The sequence below is a fragment of the Mastigoproctus giganteus genome, chromosome 3 (assembly GCF_048544385.1).
Source record: "Mastigoproctus giganteus isolate SK-2022 chromosome 3, ASM4854438v1, whole genome shotgun sequence".
NCBI classification, from domain to species: Eukaryota; Metazoa; Arthropoda; class Arachnida; order Uropygi; family Thelyphonidae; genus Mastigoproctus; species Mastigoproctus giganteus.
Window position 1 is genome coordinate 53,923,941 of NC_143577.1, and position 25,216 is coordinate 53,949,156.

General features: G+C 37.9%; 4 non-coding genes across 4 annotated transcripts; all 4 read right to left on the reverse strand.

Annotated features, from left to right (window-relative positions):
* Window positions 1–2,263: 2,263 nt before the first annotated feature.
* On the reverse strand, window positions 2,264–2,337 carry TRNAI-AAU (transfer RNA isoleucine (anticodon AAU)). Its single transcript has one exon. It is a non-coding gene; the product is annotated as a tRNA-Ile (tRNA).
* A 13,583-nt stretch (window positions 2,338–15,920) lies between these two features.
* On the reverse strand, window positions 15,921–15,994 carry TRNAI-AAU (transfer RNA isoleucine (anticodon AAU)). The gene has a single exon. It is a non-coding gene; the product is annotated as a tRNA-Ile (tRNA).
* Window positions 15,995–17,950: 1,956 nt separating this feature from the next.
* TRNAI-GAU (transfer RNA isoleucine (anticodon GAU)) lies at window positions 17,951–18,024 on the reverse strand. The gene has a single exon. It is a non-coding gene; the product is annotated as a tRNA-Ile (tRNA).
* A 6,911-nt stretch (window positions 18,025–24,935) lies between these two features.
* Window positions 24,936–25,009, reverse strand: TRNAI-AAU (transfer RNA isoleucine (anticodon AAU)). Its single transcript has one exon. It is a non-coding gene; the product is annotated as a tRNA-Ile (tRNA).
* Window positions 25,010–25,216: the final 207 nt, after the last annotated feature.

The following is a 25,216-nucleotide window of genomic DNA, read 5'->3' on the forward strand; positions in this document are numbered from 1 at the left end:
CATCGCAATTAAGGTCATGTTGCTCCGTGTATGCTGTCCGTAAATTGCATTCTGAGATCAGTTTTCTGTTTGCTGAATGAAAAACTCGAGTTTCCGGGAGAAAAAAAGTATTCTACACTCGCCCGAAATCGACTAACTCTGTCACGCTTTAAAAAAGAGCCATAAAAATTCCTCCCGTCATCGACGGGACTCTAACTAGGGTCTGTTTCACCAACTGTGCTACCCATGCGCTGGGTATTAGGACGGAAACTTCTGAATTCATCGATATCCTCTGACAGAATCCAATTTTCATTTGTAGAGTTTTATCACATTTAGTGCTGGTATCCTACTTTATAAAGGTAAGTTGATTATTGCTTAATCAAAAAAAAAAAAAAAAAAAAGAAAAGAAAAGGAAAAACACCAGGTGTTTGGTAAAAAAAACTACTATAAGAAACGCACAATTTAAAAAAAAAATCACTCAAACTGAAAAGTAATAATTTTTACAGTTGTTAAAATAAACTCCCGTCCCATTCTATTGAAACTAATTTAAATAGTTTCTTTTCGTATGTTTTCTTTCCATTTAATTCAGTTTTAAGCATTTCAGAGTTTTTTTTTTCTTACGCAAACAATTAGCGAGAGCCTATAAGTACAAGGTATAAGGTATGTTCGTGTCGGACGGCACCTGGGATTTCTCCCATCTCTGCGTGTGTTTCGCTGTATCGAGGTCAGTACACTGTCAAGCCAGAGACTTGAAAGTGTGTGGGTCGTGTCTGTGCAGTGTGATATGTTGTGCCCGTTGTTTATCCGGCTTATTGGCCGCCAGGCCCCTAGTGGGGCCCAACGTTGCCCATACCCTGCCACGTGGAGGCTAGCCAGGGTATCCAGTACCACAACAAATTGCTCTGGCAGGTCCTGCTACCTAGTTTCCTGGAATTTCAGTGGCTAGGACCTATTAAAAAAAAAAAAATTTGCGTTTGACATTAATGCTTAATGGGATTGCTGTTAGGAAATCACTGGTTGGGGTTGAACGCTAAAGAGATGTGTTAAAGGCCAAATACGTCGGGCAAAATTTTGATGTTATTAAATTTAGACATGTGAGGCTATACGCTAGCTAATAGTGTTATTGTCTTAGAGATTTACAGGAAACCGGTAGAATTTAGACGTTGATTAGAATTTGGCGGCATTGTTAAGGGTGTACTTCGGTTGATTTAGTTAGAGAGGGAGGGAGACTGAAGACTGGGGGAAAAACAGATAGAAGAATAGGGACGATAGAGTAGGCATCCTCAAAGAGGTCAGTGGAGACGAGTCCCACCAGGCGAAGTATGGGAGGGTAGGCAGGAAGGAGAGAAGACAGAGATCCGTCTCCTCCCTCCCCTGCCTGGGGAAGCCTATAAGTACAGTGATGGGATGGTTTCCTCTAGTCGGGTAATATGGCTCTGATTGGACTCGTTCTGTCAGTGCTAATAACAAGTTATGTAATGCACGCAGTGGGTTTCATTTCAGGTTCGTTCTATTTTTATTTCTTAAATTAATTTAATTTTTTTCTTTTTCTACAATTAATATAAGTGAAAAGTAAATAACTAATTACCGTGTTACTAATTAAATAACTAATAATGTATTAAAGAAATTATTTTCGCATGTCACGGATCATCTGTGATTTAATAAGCAAATACTGTAGTACCAACACATACCTCGAACTGTATATGCAGTCAACATTTTCGCAATGTACTTTACTTATTTTCTCTTGGATTTCAATAACAATTTCACGTTTCTGCTTTGGTCGCCTCGGCCGAATGGTGAAACTCGAAGATACGGTAGTTCAGGCGTTTGAGTTGGCCATTGCTCTCGTCTGCGTGGCTGTTAAATATGATGTTTTTGTATTCTCTTTATGTTGTAAATTCCTCTGATCCTGCGTGGCCGTCATCGAGTACAAATCGAAAACAAGCAAACAGTAATAATTTTTGATTGATATATTTAGCAAACTGATAACAAAAAACATGCTCTTCAAAAGCGCAATCACTTTCACAAACAAACTTAATATGCAGTGAATGTTTAGGAGTTAGGTGCGTGTGAAGAGCCCGAGTAAGTAAGACTATTAAGCATCGGTGTATTATGTCTGTACCTGCGTGTATTTCTCGGTCTGTTTGCTGTTGTTTTTTTTATCTCCCAGAAATTCCGGTTTATCGAGTTTCCTGAAGTGAAAGCATACATCTCTTGCCTAACACTTACTAACTCAGGCATGTCGAAAAAAAAAATAATAATAAGTTAAAAAACATCGTGAAAATGACCCGTATGGGGATCGAACCCACGACCATCGCGTTATTAGCACGACGCTCTAACCCACTGAGCTAACGGTCCACTGATATCTTTCATAACGCGTATATGCATTTAAAAATGCAATTTAAATCTTTCATTTGGTCCCGTAACGGATTATCTAAACACAACCAACAAATAGAAGAAGACAGGTTGAAAATCTGGCCTCGATCTGTCCTCTACTTTTTTCCATACAAATTGTATGGAAAGAAGAAATAATAATAGCCAGATTTCTATTTGTTGAATTTCAATGAAATTTTGGAGGTTCCGACAAATCCTTCTAGAGGAACTGAATATAAACTTTCATAAGAATCCGTCCAAAGGAAAGCGAGTCGAGAGATGGTGTGTGATCCCAGTGATGATACCAGTCCAAGGAGAGCAGTAGCCGCTTATACCTGCTCTCGTCTCCTGCCATTTAATAATCCCTTGGCTATAATAATAACTTTCCCCTAATGTCACACTCCCCCAATTTATACAATTATTATTCAAGTGTAGCAGGTTTTACTGAAATATAAGTACATGATGTCAAAATTATTCTTTACAATCAATTCGTTTGTAATATCCTCATAGTAGCTAATCTAATTAGTGGCTAACCTCATAGTGGCTAACCTCATAGTAGCTAATCTAATTGGGTGTGTTTACATAATCCATTACGTCACCAAATGAAAGATTCAAATTGCATTTTTAAATGCATATACGCGTTGTGCAAGTTATCAGTGACCCGTTAGCTCAGTTGGTCAGAGCGTCGTGCTAATAACGCGAAGACCGTGGGTTAATAAATAAATAACAAGTTTTTTAACTTGTTATTTATTTATTTTTTTTCAACATGTCTGAGTTAGACAGACCGGCTTCCCCCTACACCAAGGACCACCCAGATGGCGGCAGCTCTCGACATGAGACGTCTTCCTGCCATCATTCACGAGAGAAGACTCGTCTTTGAAATCAAAATGATGGTCGGCATTATTTCATTATCAGATTTCTGGGCTAACTGCGAATGGAGGGTCCCGGTCCCAAGCCTTAGGGCTAATCCAATCCTACGGTCCATTCCAAACCGGTTAAAGCTAACTAATCGGTTCCTACCCGTGCAAATGCTGCAAGACATACAGTCCTTGGACGGCGACCTCTACAAATTCGCAATCGACAAGCAATATAGGCAGAAAGTACTCGGTCCACTTCCTTCCCAGGACCCCGTCAGAGGATATTAGAATCTGCTCCCGGAGGCTTATTCATCACTGCCTTGAATCCGTCATCCCATGTTCAAACCTTGCAGGAGTCATAATGCTTTTTTTTATTGTTTATTTTGTTGTGCGATTTTATTTATGTAAACCCCTGGCTTGTAGCCGTGAAGGGAGTTGTATATAGCAATGTGCTTTCTGTATATAATAAAGAGTTCTTCTTCTTCTAATTGGTGAGACATGATCTCCTTTAAACAAATCCTTACTGTGTAGGTCCGAAAAATTTTTAACACTTCTTATTTCTCCCAGTATTGAAATTCCATGCCATTCTCATGGCCCTCTGGGAAGTACAGATGGTATAATTGCAGTCCTCCCCTACAGCGGATGGAAAAGAACTCAGTTCGAATCCCATCGCTGACACGAGGAATTTTTATGGGCCTTTTTCACAACGTGGCTGAGTTAGTTGGTCTGAGACGAGGGTAGCAATTTGGAGACATAAGGCACGGAGCAATATGGCCTTCTTAGCTGATGCTCCTAAAACCCTATTACTACAGCATTCTCATGATCGAACTTATTAATTTTTGATTTTTTATCCTACCTTTGTTATAGTAGTTTAGTTTTCAATTGTCTGTCTTTCTGCTTTACGAATACTTTCGTCGTGGTTTAACAAAGAGAAATTATTGATGAAAACGTTTTTGGGTTTTCAAGATTTGATCTTCGAAACATCATTAATTCACAAGTAACAACACACAGAAACGATGTCTTTCGTCAGAACTGTTAAGATGACTGTTGGTAATCCTGGACTGGAATGTCTCATTTAAGCTTGAACGAATCACCAAAAGAATCCATTTTCCAGCTGCGCCTTTATTTCCGGCGGTATTTGAAGACGTCTCAAACTCTTGTAGTAAATGCCTGTTAAGTCCTCCACATAAAGTGTATTTTATATTACAACAACGTACAAGAAACTGTTTACCATCTAACTATGGATTTGGCGAACACGGTGTACTGAGACATTCAAGCAGAAAGGAAAGATGATAGAAATCCTTCTGTTCCCTTGGTTCAAGTAAATGTGTTTGCTTCTAAAGGAAATGTATGAAATGTTTAATTAGCATCTTTGAGTCCCTTGGATTCATTGTGATTAAAGAGAGACTGAGTATTATTTAAGCTTAATTTTTGTTTCTCTTTTCTATAATAGACCTCTTCGCAAACGTCCAGTCAATTCATCGACCCATATTTTTAAACGAAGTAAGAATACACAGTATTACCAAGCCAAGATGCAATACACCAGTAGCGCAAATTTCCTGTTTTCAAGTTCAACAGGAAATATTCTATTTTTATATCTTTCATTCTCTCAGGTAGAGGAAAGGATGGTTATACAAAGATTATTACTGCACTTCAGAAAACATATATCTGTTAATCTATTACAGAATAATTTTTGTTATCATTATTAAGCGCTTTCTGTTGAAATACGATTACATACGCTTGCAAAATGAATTTTGTAGATTGTGGTTTTCTAATGCGGTCTCTTCCTTGACTTTGCTATGTTGTAAAAATTACAAATAAAACGATAATAAAAAGGAAAATATAAATAAAAAATACAAACGCGAACGTCATGTGGATTCACCAAATCTCCTATCTAGGTCATTTGGTCTTCGACGTTTTTTGTGGTTTTTCTTTTATGCATTAAACCGACTTCTTTCTACTAATTTATTCTTTTATGATGTCAGTACCAACACTGTTTTAATATACAAAAGAATAAGGCATAATTTTAATGTACTTTTTATTTAACAAATGCTTTTCCAGTCTTTCTGTGTAAAAATGATTAATTTTGATTAAAAAATCTGTTTAAAAATTATTTGAGGTTTCTTTTGAACTGAGGCTAAGGCCAAATGTTCCTCTTGTCCTCTTTCCCAACCCAATTGGCTTTTATTACGTGCGACTTTGGGGGATAGGTTGGTTGGTTGGTTGTTTGTTATTGGGTTTTAGGCGCATCAGCAACTTGGACAATATTGCCCTATATAATATGTCTGTATATTGCGTGTGTCCTGTGATCGAGTTGCTGTTTGCTGGACAAAAAAATCCATGCTACTCTCACCTGTGACTAACTCAGCCACGTTGTGAAAAATGCCCATAAAAATCCCTCACGTTATTTACTGAATTCGAACTCAAGTCTTTTCCACCCTATGTGGAGAGGACGATGATTATACCAACTGTGCTACCGCGTTTAGGGGTCTGATAAGGTCGGAAAAACGGGGGGACTGCTGAATGCGACTCGAGTTTTGTTTAATTAATTTTATTTTCAGCTTATTTATTTCCCTGTACCTTAGCATTACCGTCAGTGGCAATTGTTATTATTATTTTGTACAACAGTACCCCCTCAAGCTAATTCATGGGTATCAGCCTGCATAGACAGTAAAATGTATTCAGAATCCATTTCTTCTCTAGTCTTCCTCCGCACCCTCATGCGTCCATCAGTGCTAAATAATGTAAACCATTAACATAAGCAATGTGAATTCGTCTGACTACACTACAGGTTTCCAATGTTCCATCGAACACGCTGTCGTTCCCGATACCATTAGAAATGGTTTTGTCTGTTCTACTCAATCACCAGACTTGAGTATTTTCATACAGTTTGCGCAGATTCATTGCCTGAGCTGTTACGTGCTGTGAAATCGGTTCCTGCTGCCCACTGTTGAAAGTTTTGATGATTATTCGACACTGCCTTTTCATTTTCAAAGATTCACTACAACTAGTGAAATTTTTTCAAAGGAAAATTCCCTCTTTCTTAACACTTACCAGTTATTGCGATTCGCAGTCAGAAATGGGCCGTGATTCTCACATCTGAAATTTATTCTGTTTTGATCAAATCATTTCCACTTTTCAATTATTATTTCCACTTTCATTGTTCCTTTGCTTCCAATAAGTCACACCACACTTGCGCAACCAACATAGATCCTATGCTGGATGCGTAACTTTTGAATGTACGAAAGGTTTTGATGAGAAGCTTGACCCCATCACCCCTTCTCTCTCTCTTCCCTATCCTTCCTAAATACATTGTAAATACCACAATGAAATTCATTCCTCAATTTCCAGGCAACAACACGTTTCTATTAGCCCTCTTATATCAGCAGTAGTTTTCCTAACTAGGAATTCCATTCATTCATTAAATTGAAAACACTTCTGATACATCACTGCAGACACCGTTAAAGACTAAGAACTCATCTATAGTAGTTGACTACTCTGACAACATCCCCAAAAAGATTCGACATTCTTTCCCCCAGAATTAGCTTCCTGTTCTTTAAAAACATCGCTACCCTCAGAACAGCTTACCAAAATCAGCAGTTCGGCAACAAACAAATCTTGAGATGTGGTCAAGCATAACTTTGACCAATATCATCAGATAAGACGCATGTCTGTTACCCCTTAACGTAATTTAACCTAATTAAAATTTCAAAGTGGATATCCAATTTTATTCCGGCTACGCTCATTACAGTAATATCAACGAAACACCTTGCCACGCATCGCAACAAGGTTTTAATCTTGGTGGAAAGTACTGAATGTGTGATTCGCTGTTCATCTATAGTAAGCTTCTGTTAATTAATTACGCCCTCGTTTCCAGCGTGAGGATGGAAGAGTGTATATCAGTTTGAAGGAAGATCATTTTCCTTTAGAAATTGTAGAAAACGCAATTTCTTAATAAAAAAAAATACATTTTTATTAGCAACAAGAAATTTACATTCCGTATTGCAAGTACAGCGAATCAATGGTACATAAATACTCATAATACAATCAACAGCAACTGTCCGTCATTTGCCTCCTTCCAGCATCACTTCAGCGGATTCCTGAGTTGTCCATCTTCAATTCAAGCAAGCATTCCAGACGAAGGGATCTTCATTCGAAAAGTCAGTTTGGAAATACGTCAATCAGTCGATGCCTAAAGATAGAAAACAATCCGTAATTAGTGAACTGGATCCCTAGATGGGACTGCCCTTACGGAAGGACACCAGCACAAACAGATGAGTGCACCGTATACCTCCCCCTCCTAACGGGCAAACGTCTGCCGGTCTGGTGCCCCCACCCCATCGTCGGGATCCAGTTCGTCCGTCTCGAACAAGCCCACCCTCCATCCTGTTCTTACAACGAAACAGTTTTTCTATTTCTAGCCTTAACTACCTCCCCCCGATGAGCTCCTTTGATGGACACGTTGGGTTTCCACTACGCAGCACCCCGTGTGGGAATGATGAACGTTCCCTCCATCCTCCTAACGGGCATCATCCGTACAGCAGTGTGCTGCTCAGTTGGAATCCAACACGTCCATCGCCCACCACATTTATACTTCCTAAACAAAAAAAAAGAAAAAGCGTACTTACGAACTAATATTACTCTATTAGGGAAAAAGTTCTAACTATCATAACAGATAAATATAATTTTATATATGAAACAACGTTTAATTTTAATTACTAATTTTTAAGTATTTATTAATAGCTAAATGTCTGACTAACTAATACTAATGAATATAAATAATTATTTTAAATTATTTTAAAATCGGTTTTATTCATCGAGGAGATAAACAATCATCTCCCAGTTGAATAAAAATCCTCGAGTGGACGGATGGATGTATCTTTGCTGTGTTCGAACTAACCGACCTGAAAGCAGTGGTAACTTTCATCCGAGAATATTTGATTTGTTTATCCACTTCGCACGGTGCAGTTCCTCTTGGATAAGAAGCCACACCTCACTGGAGATATCTCGTAGACGGGGTGAAGCTTTAAAGTTGAGGATCCGAAGTTCTTTTGGTGTATTCGAATGTCTAATCCAACCAGCTAAAACATGCGCCAATTTGTCTGATACAGAAACCAGCTTAATGGACTTGTCCACTCAACAATCTGTTATTATTATGAAGTCATCAGAAATGGTCATAATCAGTGGATTGTTAAAAGTTTCCCATTCTTTATAAGAATGGACAGAAAGTTCTGAACAGTGAAGACTACTTTAGTGTTGCAATAATTGTGTTTATGACAATTCTGCAATGGAAATTTCAAATTGAAATTTCATATTGAGTTTTTAATTTAAATTTCTCTTCGAGTTTTTTTAAATATTTTATATTCACTCATTGTAATAGTATTCGACATATAGTGCAAGGAAGCCAGGAGCTTTTGTTGCACGGGGAAAAAAACCCCAACCAAGTAGATAAGAAAACACAAATTATATGCATCCCTACTCACACAAGTGACTATCCAGTTGACCTTTCAATTTATTCAAACCGCCAGCCTCAACTACCTGCGAGGGCATTCCGTTCCATCAATCAACGACTCGCTGGCTAAAATAAAACTTTCTAAAATGTAATCTAAAGCTCAACCCTTGTAATTTGAATTCATGGGCTGTAGTTCTGGAACTGTTTAGAACATATAGCGTACAGAGTTAATTTTAATGCGGATACGACAGGCAATGTGATGAATACAAAACTCTGTAAAGGCCAGATTTATGTAGGTGTAGGTCAGTGAGTGTTCGTGAGGTAGTAGTGTGGGGGGGTTGTGTTGGTTGTGTTGTTCATCCAGCCTCTTACCCTAGGAGCCTGTGTTTTCACTCAAAACCGCTGTACGGATGATGGCCGTGAGGAGGGTAGAGCGCACAGTCATTATTCCCAAACGGGATGCTGCGTAGTGGAAACCCAACATGACCATCAAAGAGCTCATCGGGAGGGTAGTTAAGAGGGAAACCGAAAAATTGTTGCATTGTAAGAACAGAATGGATGATCTTACAATGCAACACCTGGAATGAAATCTAGGTGACTTCGACTGGCGTCAACCACCAAATTGAAAGTAAAAGAGCGATAAGGGATTCTATGTTTCTGTTTTACTTTCAATTTAGATATTACAGAGGCCTCAAATTTAAATATGGCCGTGGGCCTATTTTCTCCTTAATCCGCCCAAGGCTGCCTGGTTAGGATTGTTCAGTTGTTGTTGTTATTTGGTTTTTAGGAGCTTTAGCAAATAAGGCCATATTGCTCCGGGGCTACGCGGTCGTAATTTCCTGACCTTTCCGCATGCGGTGGTCACGGGCTCGAACCCCGGTCTAATCAAGAAGTGTGTACGCACTGCTACTTCTGCCCACCTGGCTACGGAGGCGCCTGATTGTTCGGTATTCTTCTAGGTAAACTAACAATCTGTGCGAGGTCATCAGTAGTTGTAAAAGCTTTAGCATCTGACCAGCTGGATTCCTGTAGAAAACTGAAGCCAGCTGGGGCTTTACACATTATAATCACCAAAGAAAATTACCCCACTGTTAGCAAAATTGGACTATTAGAATACGCAGTAGGCATTCCTGTGTAAGAACAGAACTTCAATACTTCGTATAACGTCCTGTTGCTAGAAATCTTATGGTGGCTGTGAGACATTCTTCAGTTATTCTTTTTTCTTTTTTGATGCAGCATATGCGATTGCTTGGCAACGATTTTCTTCTTCTTAACATGATTTCAGTTTTAGTGCACACTCAAGGCTGCTAACTTGATGACGAATACTCTGTCACTAATCAGAATACGTTGGACACAGAAGTATAACCACACACAGCAGCGACTACTCCTCTTCAAAACTCTGGAGTGTCATCAGCACTTTTCGAAACTCGATCGCTCTACAAGCCACTCAAGAGAGTGGCCCAAAACACAATTTTTGCATTTAGACTCACATTCTTGAAAGAAAGCTGGAGTCTCTACTCCAGTCCTGTACGCAAGAGTTCTGGAATTAGAATACATTGTAAGCATTCCTATGTATGCATTCCTACAGTTTGGTTACCACGCTCTTAAACGGCACAGGTTTAAATCAAAACCGCAGGAAAGAGTGCGCACAAGAGCGTGACTGGTTTTTAACTGACCCGCATTGAAAACTGTGATGTCGCGTGCGAGCAATCCCTCACTGTTCGAATCATACTCTTGATTGTCCGTGTAAAGGCCACTGGTTACTAGGATGTTGTTGTTGTAATTGGTTTTTAGAAGCATCGCCAACTAAGGTCATGTTTCTCGGTGTATGCTTCTGTAAATTGCATTCTGAGGACGGTTTTCTGTTTTCTGGATGAAAAACCCGAGTTTCCGGGAGAAACAACTATTCTACACTCGCCGGAGACAGACTAACTCAGTCACGCTTTACAAAAGAACCATAAAAATGACTCCCATCATCGATGGGACTCGCACTCGGGTCTGTTCACCAGTTGTGGTAGGACTGCGATTCTACCAACTGTGCTACCAATACTCTGGTTATTAGGAAGGAAACAGTTTTCTTTCCTAATAACAATTAGCGAGAGCCTTTAAGTAGTGATGATGGGATGGTTTCCTCTAGTCGGGTAATTTGGCTCTGATTGGACTCGTTCTGTCAGTGCTAATAGCAAGTTATGTAATGCACGCAGTGGGTTTCATTTCAGGTTCGTTCTATTTTTATTTCTTAAATTAATTTAATTTTTTTTCTACAATTAATATAAGTGAAAAGTAAATAGCTAATTACCGTGTTACTAATTAATTACTAATTAAATAACTAATAATGTATTAAAGAAATTGTTTTCGTATATCACGGATCATCTGTGATTTAATTAGCAAATAGTAGCAACACATACCGCGAACTCTATATGCAGTCAACATTTTCGCAATGTACTTTACTTATTTTCTCTTGGATTTCAATAACAATTTCACGTTTCTGCTTTGTTCGCCTCAGCCGAATGGTGAAACTCGAAGATACGGTAGTGCAGGCGTTTGAGTTGGCCAATGCTCTAGTCTGCGTGGCTGTTAAATATGATGGTTTTGTATTCTCTTTATGTTGTAAATTCCTCTGATCCTGCGTGGCCGTCATCGAGTGCAAACCGAAAACGAGCAAACAGTAATAATTTATGATTGATATATTTAGCAAACTGATAACAAAAAACATGCTCTTCAAAAGCGCAATCACTTTCACAAACAAACATAATATGCAGTGAATGTTTAGGAGTTAGGTCCGTGTGAAGAGCCCGAGTAAGTAAGACTATTAGGCATCGGTGTATTATGTCTGTACCTGCGTGTATTTTTCGGTCTGTTTGCTGTTGTTTTTTTACCTCCCGGAAATTCCGGTTTATCGAATTTCCTGGAAGTAAAGCATACATCTCTTGCCTAACACTGACTAAATCAGTCATGTGAAAAAAATAATAATAATAAGTTAAAAAACACTGTGAATATGGCTCGAACCCACGACCTTCGCGTTATTAGCACAACGCTCTAACCAACTGAGCTAACATGCCACTGCTAAGACACAAAGCTCGTATATGTAATCAAAAATGCTATTTGAATCTTTCATTTGGTCACGTAATGGATTATCTAAACACATCCAACAAATAGAAGACAGGTTGAAAATTTGGGCTCGACTGTCCGCTACGTTTTTCCATACAATTTGTATGGAAAGAAGAAATAATAATTGCCACATTTCTATCTGTTGGATTTCAATTAAATTTTGGACAGCCCGACAAATCCTTTTAAAGGAACTGAATTTAAAATTTCATAAGAATCCGTCCAGAAGACGTCGAGTTGAGAGATGGTGAGTGTGATCCCAGTGATGATACTAGTCCAAGGAGAGCAGTAGCCGCTTATAACTGCTCTCGTCTCCTGCCATTTAATCATCCCTTTGTTTATAATAACTTTCCCCTTATGCCACACTCTCCCAATTTATACAATTATTGTTCATATGTAGCAGGTTTTACTGAAATATAAGTACATGATGTCAAAATTATTCTTTACAATCAATTCGTTTGTAATCTCCTCATAGTAGCAAATCTAATTAGTGGTTAATCTCATAGTGGCTAACCTCATAGTAGCTAATCTAATTGGATGTGTTTAGACTTATTATTATTTTTTTTTTCAACATGACTGAGTTAGACTGACCGGCTTCTCCCAAGGACCACCCAGATGGCGGCAGCTCTCAACATGAGACGTCTTCCTGCCATCATTCACGAGAGAAGACTCGCCTTTGCCATCAAATTGATGGTCAGCATTATTTCAGTACCACATTTCTGGGCTAACTGCGAATAGACGATCCCGGTCCCAAGCCTTAGGGCTAATCCAATCCTACAGGCCATTCCAAACCGGTTAAAGCTAACTGATCGGTTCCTACCCGTGCAAATGCTACAAGACGTACAATCCTTGGACGGCGTCCTCTACAAATTCGCAATCGACAAGGAATATAGGCAAAAAGTACTCGGTCGACTTCCTTCCCAGGACCACGTCAGAGGATATTAGAACCTGCTCCCGGCGGCCTATTCATCACTGTCTTGAATCCATCATCCAGTGTTCAAACCTTTCAGGAGTCATAATGCTTTTTTCTTTTTTTTGTGTTTATTATGTTGTGAGATACAGCAATGTGCTTTCTGTATATATAAAAAGAAGAAGAGTTCTGCTTCTTCTTCTAATTGGTGAGACATGATCTCCTTTTAACAAATGCTTACTGTGATTGACTTGTAGGTCCGAAAATTTTTTAACACTTCTTATTTCTCTCAGTATTGAAATTCCATGCCATTCTCATGGCCCTCTGGGAAGTACAGTTGGTATAATTGCAGTCCTCTCCTACAGCGAATGGAAAAGAACTCAGTTCGAATCCTATCGCTGACACGAGGAATTTTTATGGGCATTTTTCACAAGGTGGCTGAGTTAGTTGGTCTCAGACGAGGGTAGCAATTTGTAGACATTAGCACGGAGCAATGTAGCCTTCTTCGCTGATGCTCCTAAAATCCTATTACTACCGCATTCTCATGATCGAATTTATTAATTTTTGATTTTTATCTTACCTTTGTTATAGTAGTTTAGTTTTCAATTGTCTGTCTGTCTGCTTTATGAATACTTTCGTCGTGGTTTAACAAAGAGTAATTGGTGAAAAGGTTTTGGGGTTTCCAAGATTTGATCTTCGAAACATCATTAATTCACAAGTAACAACATACAGAAACGGTGTCTTTCATCAGAACTGTTAAGATGACTATTGGTAATCCTGGATTGGAATGTCTCATTTAAGCTGGAACAAATCACCAAAAGAATCCATTTTCCAGCTTGGCCTATATTTGAAGACGTCTCAAACTCTTGTAGTAAATGCCTGTTAAGTCCTCCACTTAAAGGTTATTTCATATTACAGCAACGTACAAGAAACTGTTTTCCATCTAAGTATGGATTTGGCGAACACGGTGTACTGAGACTTTCAAGCAGAAAGGAAAGTTGAGAGAAATCCTTCTGTTCCCTTGGTTCAAGTAAATGTGTTTGCTTCTAAAGGAAATGTATGAAATGTTTAATTGGCATCTTTAAGGCCCTCGGCTTCATTGTGATTAAAGAGAGACTGATTATTATTTAAGCTTAATTTTTGTTTCTCTTTTCTATCATAGACCCCTTCGCAAACGTCCAGTGAATTCATCAACCTATATTTTTAAACGAAGTAAGAATACACAGTATTACCAAGCCAAGATGCAATACACCAGTAGCGCAAATTTCCTGTTTTCAAGTTCAACAGGAAATATTCTATTTTTATATATTTCATTCTCTTGGGTAGAGGAACGGATGGTTATACAAGGAATATTACTGCACTTCAGAAAACATATATCTATGAATCTATTACAGAATAATTTTTGTTATCATTATTAAGCGCTTTCTTTTGAAATACGATTACATACGCTTGGAAACTGAATTTTGTAGATTGTGGTTTCTATTCTAATGCAGTCCCTTCCTGGACATTGCTATGTGTAAAAATTACAAATAAAACGATAATAAAAAGGAAAATATAAATAAAAAATACAAAAGCGAACGTCATGTGGATTCACCAAATTTTCTATCTAGGTCATTTGGTCCTCGACGTTTTTTGTGGTTTTTCTTTTATGCATTAAACCGACTTCTTTCTACTAATTTATTCTTTTATGATGTCAGTACCAAAATTGTTTTAATATACAAAGGAATAAGTCATAATTTTAATGTACTTTTTATTTAACAAATGCTTTTCCAGTCTTTCTGTGTAAAAATTATTAATTTTGAGTGAAAAATCTGTTTGAAAATTATTTGAGGTTTCTTTTGAACTGAGGCTAAGGCCAAATGATCCCCATGTCCTCTTTCCCAACCCAATTGGCTTTTGTTACGTGCGACTTTGGAGGATAGGTTGGTTGGTTGGTTGTTTGTTATTGGGTTTTAGGCGAATCAGCAACTTGGACAATATTGCCCTATGTAATATGTCTGTATATTGCATGTGTCCTGTGATCGATTTGCTGTTTGCTGGACAAAAAAATCCATGCTGCTATCACTTGAGACTAACTCAGCCACGTTGTGAAAAATGCCCATAAAAATTCCTCACTTCATTTACTGGATTCGAACTGAAGTCTATTCCACCCCATGTTGAGAGGACGATGATTATATCAACTGTGCTACCGCGTTTAGGTGGTCCGACAAGGTCGGGAAAACGGGGGGAGTGCTGAATGCGACTCGAGTTTTGGTTGGTTTACCTTGTATTAATTTTATTTTCAGCTTATTTATTTCCCGTGTACCTTAGCATTGCCGTGAGTGGCAATTGTTATTATTATTATTTTGTACAACAGCTCCCCTCAAGCTAATTCATGGGTATCAGACTGTAAAATGTATTCAGAATCCATTTCTTCTCTAGTCTTCGTCCTCGCCCTCATGCGTCCATCAATACTAAATAATGTAAACCATTAACACAAGCAATGTGAATTCGTCTGACTACACTACAGGTTTCCAATATTCCATCGACCACGCTGTTGTTCCCAACACCATTAGAAATGGATTTGTCTGTTATACTCAATCACCAGACTTGAGTATTTTCATACAGTTTGTGCAGATTCATTGCCTGAGCTGTAATGTGCTGTTAAATCGGTTACTGCTACCCACTGTTGAACGTTTTGGTGATTATTCGACACTGCCTTTTCATTATCAAAGATTCACTACAACTAGTGAAATTTTTTCAAAGGAAACTTTGTTAACACTTACCAGTTATTACGATTCGCAGTCAGAAATAGGTCGTGATTCTCACATTTGAAATTTATTCTATTTTGATCAAATCAAAAATTACAGCACTGTTGCAGCCAAAAAACAAAAATACAGTGCGCCTAAAAGTCAAACATTATTTTCGTTTTATACCTCAAATAACAATGATTCATCTGTAACTTTTATATTTTAATATAATAGTGGCAGTTTAGGACTCCCTACCTGCGGGTTGGTCGATAAAATTTCAAGAAGTCTTCCTTGCATGCAACACCTTTCATTCCATTAAAAGGTTGCCCATGCCAGGTCCGCAGCATAACACGAGCAAACATTGTTTAACAAGATTACGGGACTATGTTTTCAATGAATTATGGTTAAATGAATGCACATTTATTTCTGAATAGAAGAATTGTAAAGCAACCCTATTTACAGCAATTTAATCAATAAGAATAATGGGAAGGAAGTAAAAAAAGACTTGGTTTTGGCTGGTATGGGGATCGAACCCATGACCTTCGCGTTATTAGCACGACGCTCTAACCAACTGAGCTAACCGACCACGAAGTATTTTAACGATGTGCTTGAATAAGTGTCTTTCTAAATTTGGGCCTTTCTTTCTCATTTGCGAAATTTTACTTCTCCTTTTTTTAATTTTTTCCCCCACAGATTTCTTAAAAATAGGCTGTGCGTAGAAGCGAAGCAGTTATGAAGTTTAGGATTTCGTTCCCTTTAAAATCATTCTTCATAATAGGTTCTGAATAAAACATAAAAAAGCCACTGCCAGAAGACTGACCCAGGAGGATTTTTGACATTACCCCGAAACATAAAACTCATATATCAAATAACTGGTCCAACGATAGTTACAAAAAAATATGTTCTTGTGGATTTTACTAATAAAATAAAAGAAAAAAATTTAACTAATTTCCATAATTTTACTGCCGAACAATAAGTTGAAGAATTATTTCTAAACTAATTTCTAGCAAAGAAACACAGCAGAATTCGAAAATGGTGGATTTTCGTAAAGCTTCAAAGCAAAATGTAATATTACTTTAAGCGTTTGCGTGGAACCAAAATGATTTACATGAATTATTAGCCAGACTTTATTTACATTAAGACTCAGTTTTACGAACTGTTTTTTCGACATCAGCCGAAAAAAAAACAATTTCCCACATCCATTTCCTATAAAAGTTTGTCCAGTTCCTCCTTGAAAATTTAAGCTATCAACTTCCACAACGACAGATGGAAGTTTATTCCAGCAATTAACCACCCCCTAGCTAAAGGCAAATTTCCTCACATCTATTCTACAACTGTCTTTCTTCAATTTAAATTTATGCTCCCTCAGGTTCGTAATCTGAGCAAGAATCCCATCAGCATTTGGCCTGCTTAAACCATTCAAGGCCTTGTACACCTCAGTCAGATCACCTCGCAGGTGCCTAGGCTCCAGCCGCTGTAATATTCAGAACTTGAGCCTTTCTTGGTAAGAGGACCCCTTCTTTCCCCTCACCAATCTTGTTGCCCTTCTCTATACTCAAGCAACTTTAGTAACTCAAGTAACTGTACTCAAGCAACTTAGTCGTTCAAGCAACTTTACATCCTTCCTAATATGAGGTCTTCAAACCTGTACGCAGTACTCAAGGCGTGGCCTGACCATTGCCTTATACAGAGGACAATCACCTCATTTTCCCTACTAGCAAAATTCCTGTATATCGACAATACACTACAACCTGCTCTGGCAGCCTGTCTGCATTGCACAGAAAACTTCATATCTGATTGCGCAATTACTTCCAGGTGTTTTTCATTTTCTACCACTCTAAATTTTAGGGTACTACACTGACTGAATCCCGAAATATAAACTTAAATTTTGAGGTTTTGGAGGGATATCTCTAATTGCTTAGTAAGTTTGACCAGTTTTTCAAAGTATCGTAAATGTTTGTCATTTGTAAAATACATTTACTTTGGATGAATTCAGAAAAAAAATGTGATTCGAAATAAATTTTTCACCTTTATGGGAATGTAAGGCAAATTAACTAGAGCTGGACGATGACTGTTCTACATATGATCTTGCAAAATAACAAATTACATTCCTTAAATAAAGAATTAAATAACGTATTCTGGTCAGAATGTCGTCCAAAAATAAAATTCACGAAATTGAAAACAAAATTTTGGCTGACAGATTCCGAACTCCAAAACAACTTGAGAGTGACCACATCAAATGCCTTTTCAGCATTAATTCATCAGTATTCGATGAATTTATTTCTTTTTTCTGGATCCCATCAGTAATTATTGTCTTTTTAGTAATAAAGTTTTTATTATATCTCTTAATATAAAACTCATAACTTACAGTTCCCTCTCGACCTATGGGTAGATCGAAAAAATCCCCTAAGATCGAATCATTCAGGTGTGGTGTGAGTGGACCTTATTTTACCCAATGAATGTCTTTCACTTATGTATCGATACTTTGAATCAAGAGTATTTCTGCCCTATCTAGTAAATTAATAAAAAAAGAAAGATCTACTGGCCAGTATGGGTATCGAACCCACGACCTTCGCGTTATCAGCATGATGCTCTACCCAACTGAGCTAAACGGCCACGTACAAATTTGTATACCATTTTCACAGTACGTTCTTTATGGTCAGTATGCGTTCAGACAAAAACTGGATGCCCATTCACTTTATGTTCAATTTAATAATAATAATTCCTAACAAATAATATTCTCCTTCCCTTCTCAGAAGCTTTTTTTAAATCCATTGCTGTCTTGTTCTCTGCTGCTCTTTGCTTCTTCCTTTAGAAGCCTTCCCAATATTTGTACTCGCTCACTTGTTCTATTTTTTTTCTCTCTCTCTTCTTAAATATATAACTAGTGCCTTTCTCTTCCAACAGCCATAAATATTTTGATTACAATAATTTGTGCAGGTAGATATGAAGTTCTCTGAGCAGTGCAGACGGGCTGCAAGAGTAGCTTATGGTGTATTGTCAATGATATATAGGAATTTTTCTAGCAGGGGATAAGGAGGTGATTATTCCATTGTATAAGGCAATGGTCAGGCCACACCTAGAGTACTGTATACAGGTCTGGAGGCCTCATTTCAAGAAGGATGTAGAGCTGCTGGAAGGAGTACAGACGACAACAACATTAGTGAATGAACAAAGGGGTGCTCTTACGAAGAAAGGCTTAAGTTGTGCAAATTACAGTGTCTGGAGACTAGGCACCGGCGAGGTGATCTGATAGAGGTGTATAAAGCCTTGAATGGTTTGAGCTTGCTCAATGCTGATGGGATTCTTCCTCTTGCTCAGAATAATAATCACCTGAGAGGGCATAAATTCAAATTGAGGAAAGACAGATGTAGGATAGACGTGCGGAAATTTGCCTTTAGCCAGCGGGTGGTTGGTTGGTGGAACAGACTTCCATCCCTTGTAGTGGAAGTTGATAGCCTAAATAAGTTTAAGGTTCAGCTGGACAGGTATTTCGAACGAACGGAGTGGTGAAGTGGAAATGTTTTTTTTTTTTTTTTTTTTTTTGGCTGATGCTGCATAAGCTTGCTTTCTTGCATCAAATGCCTTTACTAATGCTAATGCTAATTATTTTCATTGCAAACTTATTAAAACTTTCCTTTTAACCTTTTAACGTTGAACTTAATCTGTCGTAACCTCTATAATTAATTACTGACTTGATCTCTGTACATTTTATTTTAACCAATATTGATATTGTATTAATTTTTATAGTTGTGTTGAACCTCCTAGCATTTGATTACTGTCTATGGGTGGATGTAACTTTTATGTGGTTGCTTGTGTATAGAAATGACGCTATTGCACTAACTTTTATGACAACCATCTACTTTATTTAAATATTTTATTTCCCAATGGTGTGTTATCCTCCCAGTTGCTTCGATCAGTAATGGACAAGCTGAAGTTACCCATAATAAGACATTCGCATTTGCTTGTCCAATCCATGTGAAGATTGTCGTCATACCTTTCACATTCTGCATATTATTTCCACTTTCATTATTCCTTTGCTTCCAATAACTCACACCACACTTGGGCAACCAACATAGATCCTATGCTGGATGCGTAACTTTTGAATACGAAAGTTTTTGATGAGAAGCTTGACCCCATCACTCCTTCTCTCTCTCTCTCTTCCCTATCCTTCCTAAATACATTGTAAATACCACAATGAAATTCATTCCTCAATTTCCAGGCAACAACACGTTTCCATTAGCCCTCTTATATCAGCAGTAGTTATCCTAACTAGGAATTCCATTCATTCATTAAACTGAAAACACTTCTGATACATCACTGTAGACACCGTTAAAGACAAAGAACTCATCTATAGTTGACTACTCTGACAACATCCCCAAAAAGATTCGACATTCTTTCCCCTAGAATTAGCTTCCCCTTCTTTAAAAACATCGCTACCCTCAGAACAGCTTACCAATATCAGCAGTTCTGCAACAAACAAATCTTGAGATGTGGTCAAGCATAACTTTGACCAATATCATCAGATAACGCGCATGTCTGTTACCCCTTAACGTAATTTAACCTAATTACAATTTCAAAGTGGATTTCCAGTTTTATTCCGGCTACGCTCATTACAGTACTATCAGTAGTATCAGCGGAACACCTTGCCACACATCGGAACAAATTCTTTAATCTTGGTGGAAAGTGCTGAATGTGTGATCCGCTGTTCATCAATAGTAAGTTTGTGTTAATTAATTACACCTCGTTTCCAGCGTGAGGATGGCAGAGTGTATATCAGTTTGAAGGAAGATCATTCTCCTTTAGAAATTGTAGAAAACGCAATTTCTTAATAAAAAACAATATTTTTATTAGCAACAAGAAATTTACATTCCGAATTGTAAGTACTGCGAATCAATGGTACATAAATACTCAATAATACAATCAACAGCAGCTGTCCGTCATTGGCTTCCTTTCAGCATCATTTGAACGGATTCCTGAGTTGTCCATCTCCATGCTTCCTCCAGCAAGCATCCTGGACGAAGCTACCTTCATTCGAAAAGTCAGTTTGGAAATCCATCAATCAGCCGATGCCTAAAGGGAGAAAACAATCCGTAATTAGTGAACTGTATCCCTAGATGGGACTGCCCTTACGGAAGGACACCAGCACAAACAGATGAGTGCACCGTATACCTCCCCCTCCTAACGGGCAAACGTCTGCCGGTCTGGTGCCCCCACCCCATCGTCGGGATCCAGTTCGTCCGTCTCGAACAAGCCCACCCTCCATCCCGTTCTTACAACCTAACAGTTTTTCTATTTCTAGCCTTAACTACCTCCCCCCGATGAGCTCCTTTGATGGACACGTTGGGTTTCCACTACGCAGCACCCCGTGTGGGAATGATGAACGTTCCCTCCATCCTCCTAACGGGCATCATCCATACAGAAGTGTGCTGCTCAGTTGGAATCCAACACGTCCATCGCCCACCACATTTATACTTCCTAAACAAAAAAAAAAAAGAAAAGAAAAAGGGTACTTACGAACTAATATTAGGGAAAAGGTTCTAACTATCATAACAGATAAATATAATTTTATATATTAAACAACGTTTAATTTTAATTACTAATTTTTAAGTATTTATTAATAGCTAACTATCTGGCTAACTAACACTAATGAATATAAATAATTAATTTAAATTATTTTAAAATCGGTTTTATTCATCGGGGAGGTAAATAATCATCTGCCAGTTGAGTAAATATCCTCGGGTGGACGGATGGATGGTTGCAATTTTACGTTGCAGTCTTTGCTGTTTCCGAATTAACCGACCTCAAAGCAGTGGTAACTTCCATCCGAGAATATTTGATTTGTTTATCCACTTCGCACGGTGAAGTTCCTCTTGGATAAGAAGCCACACCTCACTGGAGACATCTCGTAGACGGATTGATGCTTTAAAGTTGAGGATCCGAAGTTGTTTTTGTGTATTCGAATATCTAATCCAGCCAGCTAAAACATGCGCCAATTTTTCTGATGCAGGAACTAGCTAATGGAGTTGTCCACTCAACAATCTGTTATTATTATAAAGTCATCAGAAAGGGTCATAATCAGTGGATTGTTAAAAGCTTCCCATTCGTTATAATAATGGACAGAAAGTTTCCAACAGTGAAGACTACTTTAGTGTTGCAATAATTGAGTTTAAGACGAATGTACAATGGAAATTTCAAATCGATAATGAATTGTATCGATGACTCCACAAAAAATTAAAAATATGTTAATAAAAATTGTGAGAGAATTGTGTCTTAAGGACTTGGGTTGCCTAAACGTATTTCATTCAATATTCAGTTTTTAATTTAAATTTCTCTTCGAGTTTTTTTAAATATTTTATATACACTCATTGTAATAATAATAATAGTAATAGTATTCGACATATAGTGCAAGGAAGCCAGGAGATTTTGTTGCACCGGCAAAAAAAAACCCCAACCAAGTAGATAAGAAAACACAAATTATATGCATCCCTACTCACACAGGTGACTATCCAGTTGACCTTTCGATATATTCAAACCGCCAGCCTTAACAACCTGCGAGGGCAATCCGTTCCATCAATCAACGACTCGATGGCTAAAAGAAAACTTTCTAAAATGTAATCTAAAGCTCAACCCTTGTAATTTGAATTTATGGGCTGTAGTTCTGGAACTGTTTAGAACATTTAGCGTACAGAGTTAATTGTAATGCGGATACGACAGGCAATGGGATGAATACAAAACTCTGTAAAGGCCAGATTTATGTAGGTGTAGGTTAGTGAGTGTTCGTAAGGTAGTGGGAGTTGTGTTGTTCATCAGGCCTCTTACCTTAGGGGCCTGTATTTTCACTCAAAAACCGCTGTACGGATGATGCCCGTGAGGAAGAAGGAGGGCACAGTCATTATTCCAACACGGGGTGCTGCGTAGTGGAAACACAACATGACGATCAAATGAGCTCATCGGGAGAGTAGTTAAGAGAGAAACCGAAAAGCTGTTGAATTGTAAGAACAGAATGGAATTTCTTACAATGCAACACCTAGAATGAAATCTAAGTGACTTCGATTGGAGTGAACCACCAAATTGAAAGTAAAACGGCGATAAGGGGTTCTATGTTTCTGTTTTACTTTCAATTTAGATATTGAAATTTAGATATATAATCAATCCTAATCGATTGAGGTGATTACAATGTGTAAATCCCCAGCTGGCTTCAGTTTTCTACAGGGATCCAGCTGGTCAGATACTGAAACTTTTACAACCAATGATGACCTCGCACAGATTGTTAGTTTACCTACAAGAATAACGAACAATCCTAACCACACAGCCATTGGGGATTAAGAAGAAAATAGGCAATTCTCTGTCACACTTTTATATGACAGAGAATTCATTTTTTTTCGGCAGAGGGATTTGTTCCTTGCATCATTTAGCTGCTATAGTACTAATATTTAAGAATGACTAATGTCATTGTACATTTCGAGCATAGACCTTTTCTGCACATAGCTCTGAGCAAATCAAGTTTGCTATTTAGTGAATCGATCTGATATTGTGGAGACACTTCACCATTCACCACGACATGCTTTAGTTTTGCATTGCCCCACCATGCTATTGTTGTTGGCTTTTAAATCCATCAGCAACGTAAGCCATATTGCATCATATGTACTACGTCTATAAATCGCGTGTGTTCTATGGTCTATTTGCTGTTTGCTGGACGAAAACCCCGAGATTCCGGTAGAAACCACCATGATACACTCGCCTGAGAGCGACTAACTCAGCCACGTTGTGAAAAATACCGATAAAACTTTCTCGCCTCATTTACGGGCTTCGAACTCGGGTCTTTTCTACCCGGTGAGGGAAGGACGATGATAATACCAACTGTGCTACCCACCAGGGCACACCACCCTAGTAATTGAGATCCACTATGATACTGCATTTGGGGGGAATACGTGAGTAGACTTAATTTGTTTGTTTGCTTTCTTTTATAAATTACTTCTTTTTAAAATAAAATACTGCTTATATATCTAAACCCGATTATCCGGCACGTATAGGGATAAGGAACCGGTTAAAAGAATTTGTCGTTCGGATGAACATTGTTCTAACAGCTGTTTACAATACATCTCTTCAAAAAGATAAAAGCAAAGCACTTTCTGATGGTGACAAACTTCCTTAACAGTAATAAAATATAAATGCATAAATGAAGCTACATTCATTCAATTTAACTTTATGAATTTGATAAATATTTTCAACATAATGGTGATAGATTAGGTCTCGAGTTGAAAGCAGCATCCATCAGCTCATAAATCGTCGAGGGGTGCCTTTTCCTGCATGAGATGAAACGTAGAGTGGAATCTGAAATTTGTGAAGCATTTCAAATCAATGGACCAATTAAAATTGCAATTGATTTGTATCACATTCTACGTGCCGATGCCCTACTTCACAAAAGTAAGTTGATAACTGCGTTCTTATCTGTAAATTAACAAAAAAACAACAGTTGTGGAGTAAAAAAGAAAGCATGATAAAGATAACACGAGAACTCACTAAAATTCCTAAGTAATAATTTTTAAAAAGTTTCTAAAATAAACCAGGAATCATTCAGGAGCAAAACTACAAATTATGAGATCTACTGGTTGATTCACGAAGGCCTCCCTATGTTCTTTAAGGACTATTCAAAGTCAACTTTCCTGCCACTCCTCAATCCTTCGCTCCATTAGAGTGACGGACCTGGTGGTTTCGTAGTTTCGCCACTGAAATCATTTAAATCGTTTCTTTTGTGTGTTTTCGCTTCATTGAGGGGAGGCGAAGTTTAAAGCATTTCAGAGCTCCTTATAAGCCAGGTTTCCATCTGGTCTATTAAAATAGTTCTATTACCATCAGTCTCTCTATCTCATTGAACTCTTTGCTCAGTGATAATAGACAAACCAATGGACAAGATTCTGGAATTAATTCAAAACGCTATTCGAAATATCTTTCTTAAGATATAAAGAGAGTGAAGAAAAAAATCGTTGTAGGGTTATTAAAAAAGCGGTTCTCTCCATGAAATCCAGTTGAATCCAAGGGATCTGTCAATGATCTTGAAGGAACGGTTTGGTTGGGATTCGGTACCTTTGGAATCTGTCATCTATGGCGCGTTTGAAAAACACATCAAGATGTTGCACACCGTCCAACATCTTGAAAAGTAAAAATCAGTAATACTCAATTACTGTCATGTTGGACTGGATTGGTTATTGCAGCAGTTCCAAACTTTTTCTGAGTCCCAGTCTAACGTTACTTTCGTGTGTGAAAGAAATTGAAGAATTATTTATGGTGTATACAAATTTACGAGTATTTGTTATAGGGTATCCATTAATTTTGAAGGCTTTATTAGCAAATTAAAACACGCATAACACGAGTGTGTTAAGTCTAAACTCGATTTCAGTTTAATTAATAAATTTCGTTGGAAATATCCAAAAAATAAATTAATCTGAAATCCAAACTAAATTAAACTGGAAACGATAGCATCAAGATTTATTTCAAGAATAAATAAAATGCGAAGCACGAATTGGCCTATATGGGGATCGAACCCACGACCTTCGCGCTATTAGAACGACGCTCTAACCAACTGAGCTAACAGGCCAACCTGCACCTATTCCATTTCCGACGGAAGTTAAACTGAAAAGCTAATTCCTCTTTCCGAATTTGATAATACATTTTTAATATAAAGGCAATGGATTGGAACTCTAGTCCAAGGGCGCCTTGTGCTAAATAGATGGATAATCCTTGCCACCACCTCTTAGAATTCGCGATTTTTTAAGCATTCATATTGAACCAACGTGCGTTACTT